Raw genomic sequence first — 9,397 nt, 5'->3', positions numbered from 1 at the left:
ATGACCCCTAACGACACAATTTGGTGTCTTAAGGGGTCCTATGGTGTCACAAGACACCATATGACCCCTTAAGACACCAAATCATGTTGTTAGGGGTTATATTGTCTCTTACGACCCCTTAGGACACAATATGACCCCTAACAACACAATTTGGTGTCTTAAGGTGTCCTATGGTGTCACAAGACACCATATGACCCCTAATGACACCATATGACCCCTTAAGATACCAAATCATGTTGTTAGGAGTCATATTGTGTCTTACGACCCCTTAGGACACAATATGACCCCTAATGACACAATTTGGTGTCTTAAGGGGTCCTATGGTGTCACAAGACACCATATGACCCCTAACGACACCATAGGACCCCTTAAGACACCAAATCATGTTGTTAGAGGTCATATTGTGTCTTACGACCCCTTAGGACATAATATGACCCCTAATGACACAATTTGGTATCTTAAGGGGTCCTATGGTGTCGTTAGTGGTCATATGGTGTCCATAGGGGTCATATGGTGTCCCATGAACCCTTATGACCTCTTAGGACACCATATGACCCCTAATGACACCATATTGGGTCACTTTGGGTCATATTGTGTCTTAAGGGGTCATATTGTGTTCTAAGGGGTCCTATGGTGTCCCAAGACACCATGTGACCCTTATGGACACCATATGACCCCTAACAATAGCATAGGACCCCTTAAGACACCAAATCATGCCGTTAGGGGTCATATTGTGTCTTATGTGGTTGTAGGACACAATATGACCCCTAACGACATGATTTGGTGTCTTATATGACCCCTATTGATACCATAGGACCCCTTAAGATACCAAATCATGTCGTTAGGCATCATATTGTGTCTTATGGGGTCATAGGACACAATATTGGGACACCATATGACCCTTAACGACATGATTTGGTGTCTTAAGGGGTCCTATGTTGTCCATAGGGGCCATATGGTGTCTTGGGACACCATATGACCCATTATGACACCGTTATGGACATCATATGACCCCTAATGACACCATAGGACCCCTTAAGACACCAAATCATGTCGTTAGGTGTCATATGGTGTCCTAAGGGGTCATAGGCCATAATATGACCCCTTAGGACACAATATGACCCAAAGCGACCCAATATGGTGTCATTAGGGGTCATATGGTATCCTAAGAGGTCATAAGGGTTCATGGGACACCATATGACCCCTCTCTCTCCCTCTCTCTCCCTCTCTCCCTCTCTCTCTCCTCCTCTCTCTCTCCTCCTCTCTCTCCTCCCTCTCCCTCTCCTCCCTCTCCCTCTCCCTCTCCTCCCTCTCCCTCTCCATCTCTCTCTCTCTCTCTCTCTCTCTAAAATATGACTAATAAAATCCGATATCTGATTTAATCAGATATCAGATTTCTGCCATGTGGCAGTTTACTAAATAAATGGTGGCAATAGAAAAATTTTTGGGGACCACAAATTTTTGTACTAAAATCGGATATCTGATAAAATCGGATATCCAATTTTATTAGATATCCGATTTTTGTAGTCAAGTTTTCAAATTTCAATTTTCGGCTCAGGAATGCTTTGGTATTTGGCTTGGAAGTGACAAGCCTAGAAAGTCAACTGAAAAAATGTGTTTTTGAGTATTCCTTGATTTTCCAGACTTTACACTAGTGACCGACAACTTTTTTTGTAGCCAAAATTGATAAAACGAAAAGGGTTTTTTAAGGACGTTCCCAGCTTTCCAACAATATAAGGCTTGTCTTATTTCGACTTTAATAAATAATAATTATTTATTTTCTAATTGAATTATGACAATAGTCCTGATTGATATACTGATTGAAAAACACTCATAACTTTCAAATGGTATAACATTTTTTGAAACCGAAACATGTGTCACATCTTATGATTCGTCTACTATAGGAAAAAATTAAAAAAAATTAAATTTCATAAGGTTTTGACCAAGTTAAGGTGGTCAGGCATAGGAGTTCTTGAATTTCTAAAAAGCTATAATAAAAAATTTATAAATAATTATTTAATTTATAAAAAAAAATAAAAAAATATGTGTCACATCCAAACATGAGTATAATACTTATATTATAAATATTATAAAAAAATATTAAGATTTGATTGTGATTAGGGTGGTCAGACATACATCTACTTATTTTTTTCTTGAAATTTTAGTAACATTGCATTGAAATTTGAAATTTTCATCAAATAGGATTTTTTTTTCCAAAAAACAACTAGTAGCTTAGAAACTGCATTCAATTTTATAAATATTCTCTTCTTACATATTTTAAAAATAATGTTCACAACTTATTCAAATTTTCATGTCAAGTTGCATAACTCTGATTTTCTAAAATTTCATTGCCACTTAAGGGCCTGTTTTGGCACACCATGATCCTGCACATACCCACCAATTGTTAGGATTACCAAAGATACTGAGAGGGGGGGGGGTGTGAATCAGTATCTAACCGGTTAACAAATTTTCTGACCTTATTAAATAAATTGCATTCCAAAATAGTGTATCGGTAAACAAGAATTAATGTAGTAAATATGAACAATAAACACAACATAGAAAGAACACCATAACATAAGATTTTTAACGAGGAAACCTGGTGTGGGAAAAACCTCGGTGGGATTTGTGACCCACAATATTCACTCACTGGGCAATGAATGGATATTACTTACAATAGGGGCCTGCACATGCAAGAAGGCCAACTGCCTAAAGCTCATTGCTTAATTACAAAAGGAAGTCTCACTGACTTACAAAATGGATTATGAAAATCCAATGTGATGTACTGCTACAAAAAGCATTTGCTATGCCAGGTTCAGTACCGGTTTAAACTCATACAACAACCATAAACCTTACTCCAAAATCTACCTTAATATTTTCTCATCATATCCATCTATCATCTATATATCTCTCTAAATGATCTACAAGATCTCATACTTATATATGAGTCTTATTACAATATGCCATGTTGGCTTATAAAAAGATATTACAATTAAATATAATATACAATAATAAAAATCCTATCGGCTAGGGTGTCAGTAATCATCTTTGTCGCTATCGGTGAACTATCTGCCAGTGCCGGTGCCATAAGATTGCAAGGTGGACATCAATTTCAATACCTTCAATCATCTACAATTCTCATTGGAGTGTGCAATGCCAACAAAAAACACTAATGAACAATATCTACAAAGATTGAAATTGAAATAATAGTACTATAACACTCTAGAGAAACTCAATCTATTGCTGGATCAATAGATTCAATCCATTTTCAATTCCAAAATGAGTAAAATCAAGCCAAATTGTTGTCAACTAGTCTGAAAATGAGTAGTTTCAGATTTTTGTACTTACATGACACATTATCCAACTCCATCACTTAACTAATTCAGGACAAAAGTTGTCATGACAACTTTTTGCAACTTTGCACTTTTTTATATTTTCAACCTACAAGACCTATTCTAAGTCATCACACATGAATTTAAAACTTTCCTAAGACTAATTTAACCCTCCCTAATGCCTATACCAAGTTTTAACCTTTTTGACCATCAAGAAGGTCATTTACCTACTCAAATCCACTATTTACACAAAAATGCAAACCTAAGAATAATGAAATCAACCTAGGCCTACATTGACTCAAAACACTAACTCTTGGACCCTCCTGGAGTCCTTATTTACTACTGACTTGGCTAGGGTCAGTACAAGCCAAAATTGAAAAACTAGATAGTCTAAGTCCTAGGTGCTTCTGCACCATTCTCCCAAACAAAAGAAGATCATGTCACCTCCTTGGGAATAAGATTTTGATCAATTCCAAGCTTCTTAAACTTTGTCTCAAGCACCCATGTAGCTTCAATGTCATCCATACCCTGCCATTTGATTAGGTGCTCCCAATAGACTTGATGCCTTGTCTTCTTGGCGATCCTTGAACTCAACACCTTCTCGGCCTTTGGATTTGGTTTGGTTGGCAACTGAAGGTTGTTTACATCATCTGAAACCTCTGAGTGACTACAATATGAACCTTGAATTGGTCCCTTGTATGCAACTAATTCTACTATGTTGAAAACTAGTGACAATCCTATATCACTAGGTAGATCCACCTTGTATGTATTTTCTCCATACTTGGCTAGAATGGCACATGGACCTATCCTCCTTATTTGCAACTTGTTTTTCACTCCTTGTTGTAGCCTTGCTTTTTTTAGGTGTACCATGATAAGATCTCCTACTTGAAATTGTAGGTTCTTCCTTCTTTCATCAACTTTTTGTTTGAGTTTGCTTGTATTCTCCATCAACGCTTGCTTAACTGATTCATGGACCTCCTTCATAGATTGAGAAAATTCCTCTACATATCCACTTCTTTCTGCTTCACTTCCTAGGTCTCTCAACTCCAAAATGCCTCTTGGGTGCACACCATAGACAACTTCAAAAGGGCTCTTGTCGGTAGTCCAATTCATGGCATCATTATATGCATATTCAGCTTGTGAGAGTACTTGATCCCATGTCTGACCATATTCCTTAGTAAGGCACCTTAATAAGTTTCCCAAGCTTCTATTCACCACTTCGGTCTGCCCATCTGTTTGAGGATTGTAGGTTGTTCCAAAAGAAAGTTTGGTGCCAAGATTTTGCCATAGTGTCTTCCAAAAATGACTCATAAAATTTGAGTCCCTATCTGAAATAATGCTCATGGGTAAACCATGTATCCTCACTACCTCTTTGAAGAACAATTGAGCTATTTGTCATGCATCATGAGTAGTCTTGCAAGGCACAAAGTGAGCCATTTTGCTAAATCCGTCCACAATGACATAAATGTTATCATCTCCCTGCTTTTTCCTTGGTAAACCTACTACAAAGTCCATGCTAATGCATTCCCAAGGTCTATTTGGTATGGGAAGAGGTTGGTATAAACTAGCATTTGTAGAAGTACCCTTGGCTTTTTGGCAAACTATGCAAGTCTCCACATATTTCTTCACATCTCGATTCATCCTTGGCTAATAGTAGTACCTCTGAACCAACTCTTGAGTCTTATTGACTCCAAAATGTCCACTAAGGCTGCCATTATGCTTCTCTTGAATAAGGTTTTCTCTCATTGAGCCTCTAGGCACACAAAGCTGGCCACCTTTAAACAATAGTCCATTTTGCAAAGTAAAATCAGAATACTCACTATGGAAGTGATTTTGATACTCCTTACACACCTTGTAGGCATTTGAGAAGTCTTCATCCCCCAGGTACAAGTCTCTAAAACTGTCCACACCTATGCTTCTGAATTGGATTTCTTGTACTGTCAAAAGTCTTCTACCTAATGCATCAGCTACCCAATTTAACTGCCCTTTCTTATGATTAATGGTGAATGTATAGGCCTGCATATAATCCACCCATTTCACGTGTTTATGACTGAGTTTGTCTTGTGAGTTTAGAAAACTCAATGCTTGGTTGTCCGTATAGACCACAAATTCTTTAGGGAGGAGATAGTGTCTCCACTTCCTCAATGCTTGCACTAAAGCATACAACTCAAGATCATAAGAGGATTATTTCCTCTTGGCATCACTTAGCTTCTCACTATGGAAAGATAAAGGTCTTTCTTATTGGCTTAGGACAACACCTATTGCAACATTGCTTGCATCACATTCTACAATGAAAAGTTTCTCAAAACTAGGCAACACTAGCACTGATTGAGTAGCTATCTTCTCCTTCAAGGTTTCAAAACCTTTGCTTTCTTCTTCACCCCACTGAAACTTTGCCTTTATTCCACCTCTAATGGTGTCTAGCATTGGTGCACATATAGTACTAAATTTCCTAATGAACTTCCTATAGTACTGAGCTAGTCCATGGAAGCTTCTCACCTTTGTTGTTGACTTAGGAGTGGGCCAATTTACAATGGCTTCAACCTTACTGGGATTCATCTTGAGGTTTCCTTGAGACAACACAAACCCAAGGTAAACCAAATCCTTCTTGACAAACCCACACTTATCCAAGTTCATGGTTAGCTTTTCATCATACAATCTTTGTAATACATCTTGCAAATGATTAAAGTGATCTACCCTATCTTTATTGAAAATGAGAATATCATCAAGATATACCACCACAAATTTACCTATTAAGTCCTTCATCACCTCATTCATGAGTCTCATGAAGGTGCTTGGAGTATTGGATAAGACAAATGGCATTACAAGCCACTCATAAAGGCCCTCAAGAGTCTTAAATGCAGTTTTCCATTCATCACCCTCCTTAATCATAATTTGGTGATATCCACTTTTAAGGTAAATCATGGTAAAGTAACTGGCTTCCCCTAAACAATCCATTAGGTATTCTATTCTAGGAATAGGGAGCCTATATCTGATGGTGATCCTATTTATGGCTCTAGAATCAATACACAATCTCCAAGTACCACCTTTTTTTGGTGCTAACATGGTAGGGACAACACAAGGGCTAATGCTTTTCCTAATTAGGCCTTGGTCTAGAAGCTCTTGTATTTGCTTGGCAATCTCAACATTTTGTTGGGGAGTCATTTTATAATCTGCCTTATTAGGCAAGGATTCTCTGGGAATGAAGTCTATTTGATGGCTTATGGTTCTTTAAGGAGGTAAGGTGGTTGGTTGTCCTTCACTTATTATGCCTTGGAATTTCTTCAACAAATCTTGCACCTCTAATGGCAATCTAGATTCTCTTTCTTGTCTTCCTCTTTGGGCTTCATCACAAGTGTAAACCCTATACCTTCACCTTCCTCAAGTGTCTTTAAGAACTATTTTTCACTCACCAAAAGAACATTCGGCCCTGTTGCCCTCTTTTCACCTTCTTCAAGGATAGACTGAATCTTGAATGTGACTCCCTCTTTCTTGAATGAGTATGCATTCTTGGCTCCATCATGGATATCTTGTCTATCAAATTGCCAAGCTCTTCCCAATAGAATATGGCATGCATCCATGGGTAGGACATCACATAACACCTTCTCCTTATACCTCCCAATGGTAAAATTCACCCATGCTTGCTCATTGACTAGGACATGTTGGCCTTTGTTCAACCAAGTGACTCTATAAGGATTTTTGTGAGGTATCCTTTGCAATTTGAGCTTACTCATTGCCTCTTTTGACACAATATTGTCCATAGACCTTGAATCAATAATTAATTTGCATACTTTATCCATAATCTTGCATTTGATCCTAAATAAGGACCTTCTTTGGCTTGGCTCCTCTCTGACCAGTTCTTTGATCAAGGTTCTCCTTATCTTCAGGTTGTCACCTACCTATGACTTAAGGCAACCTCTGAAGTCTTTGATTTTGACTAACATCCCTTTCCAAGAAGAGATGGGTGCTTTGCCCATTTTCTTCCTTTCATCTTGCACAAATTTCCACCATGTGAGAGCAGCTCCTCTCATCCTTGACTTGGCTACTTTGACTCTCTGGGCTTCTGTTATGCCTTCATATTGAAAATGGTTCTCCATTCCTTCTATCCACTCTAGGACTACTTCTACCTCCATCTTACCAATGAATAATGGCAATCCTTCCAGTGATTTGCCACTCAAGGCCTTCAATTCCTTTAGGAAAGGTTCTTGTTCTAGGATAAGATCAGGTTCAGGTATCTTGTCTATCTCTGACACTTCTTTACCCTTGCCTTCTGCTCCTTCCACCTTTACCAACACTTCATCTTCCTTGGTTTCTACCTCTCCAAGCTTACTCTCCAATTCTAGCAACTTCTCCTTCAAGATTCTATTCTCTTCCTCCTGATCATCCACTTTCTTTGCCAGCTCTGCATTGGTCACCATGTTTTTATCTCCTATAGATTCCACTGATGACATCTACTCACCTAGCCCAAATCTTATAGGCTCTGATACCAATTTGATGGGGTTCACCTAGTTTGCTCAACACTTCACCTAGCTGGTGTTGCTTAATTCCACCAACTCACCAAGAATAGTTTCTCTCTACACCCTCAATTCCTTATTAGTCTCTTTTAGGTCTTTATTCTTGACCTTTATAAGGTGTTTGCTTCAAGTGTTTTGGCTAGGAACCCTACCAATTCACAGTGCTTCCAATGTGCTCAATTATGCCTTCTTGGCTTCAAGTTGTCAAATTGAGCACCTACCATTGTGAGATGATGCAAAGGTGTGGAGGTGTCTTATTTTATTTTTTTAATGCATTTAGGGTCCATTTTAGGTTTGCAATCAATAGGTTTTTTACCGACTTCAAAATTTTGCCTAGAAAAGGGCTACAAGGAATTAGCCCAATTAGGCCTCTTAAAACCGATTTTTAGGGCTTGAGTTAAAATGGTCCAAATGATCCCCTAACAATTTTAGATTTACTTCAATGATTCACTTATCCTTAATAGATTTTTATGGTTTTGGCTTCTCAACCCACCATTCAATGTGCTAACCCCAAAATGAGGGTTTTGAAGGGTTTTCTAGGCCTCTAGTCGGCAATGAATGGTCAAGTTGGGGTTTGAGTATTAAATGACCTTGTAAAAGGTCCTCCTTGAATTTGAAACTTTTTCCCAAATCTTTGGACCCCTCAAAAATCTTGGAAAGTGATTTGGCATTCACCTCTACACTTGGCACTTCATTTTCACCTTATTTCCTCTAGCTGAGTTGCTCTTGGACTCGCCTAGAATAAGGTGACAGTCATGTCAAAAATCCTCTCTAGCATCTGCCCCTGCATATGTACATTGTATAGGTGGTTTCCCTCCATGTCCCAACAAGTTATGATGGTAGGACATGTGGAACTCATGGGGCAACCATATTTACAAAAAACTTCTATATACAAGCCAAAACTGGCTATTTGCAAACTAAAGAAAGAAAACACTAATGAATAGTATCTACAAAGCTTAAAATGGAAAAAATAGTACTATAACACTCTATAGAAACTCAATCCATTTCTAGATCAATGGATTCAATCCATTTTCAATTCCAAAATGAGTAAAATCAAGCCAAATTGTTGTCAACTAGTATGAAAATGAGTAGTTTCAGATTGTTGTACTTACACGACACATTCTCCAACCTTGGTAACCATGAAAGAGAGGGTACTTATATCTTTCCCATGTGTGGAGTCATCCTAGGAAGTTGGACAATCCCTAACTCTGTCGCTTAACCAATTTAGGACAAAAGTTGTCATGACAACTTTTTGTAACTTTGCACTTTTGCACTTTTTGATCTTTTCAACCTACAAGACCTATTCTAAGTCATCACACATGAATTTTTAAACTTTCCTAAGACTAATTTAACCCTCCCTAATTCCTATACCAAGTTTTAACCTTTTTGACCATCAAGAAGGTCATTTACCTACTCAAATCCACTATTTACACAAAAATACAAACCTAAGAAGAATGAACTCAACGTAGGCCTACATTGAATCAAAACACTAACTCTTGGACCCTCCTGGAGTCCTTATTTACTACTGACTTGGGTAGGGTTAGTACAAGCCAA

Source organism: Cryptomeria japonica, chromosome 2 (assembly GCF_030272615.1).
Source record: "Cryptomeria japonica chromosome 2, Sugi_1.0, whole genome shotgun sequence".
Taxonomy (NCBI): Eukaryota; Viridiplantae; Streptophyta; class Pinopsida; order Cupressales; family Cupressaceae; genus Cryptomeria; species Cryptomeria japonica.
The sequence above is the reverse complement of the archived record's forward strand: the minus strand, read 5'-3'. Positions refer to the sequence as shown.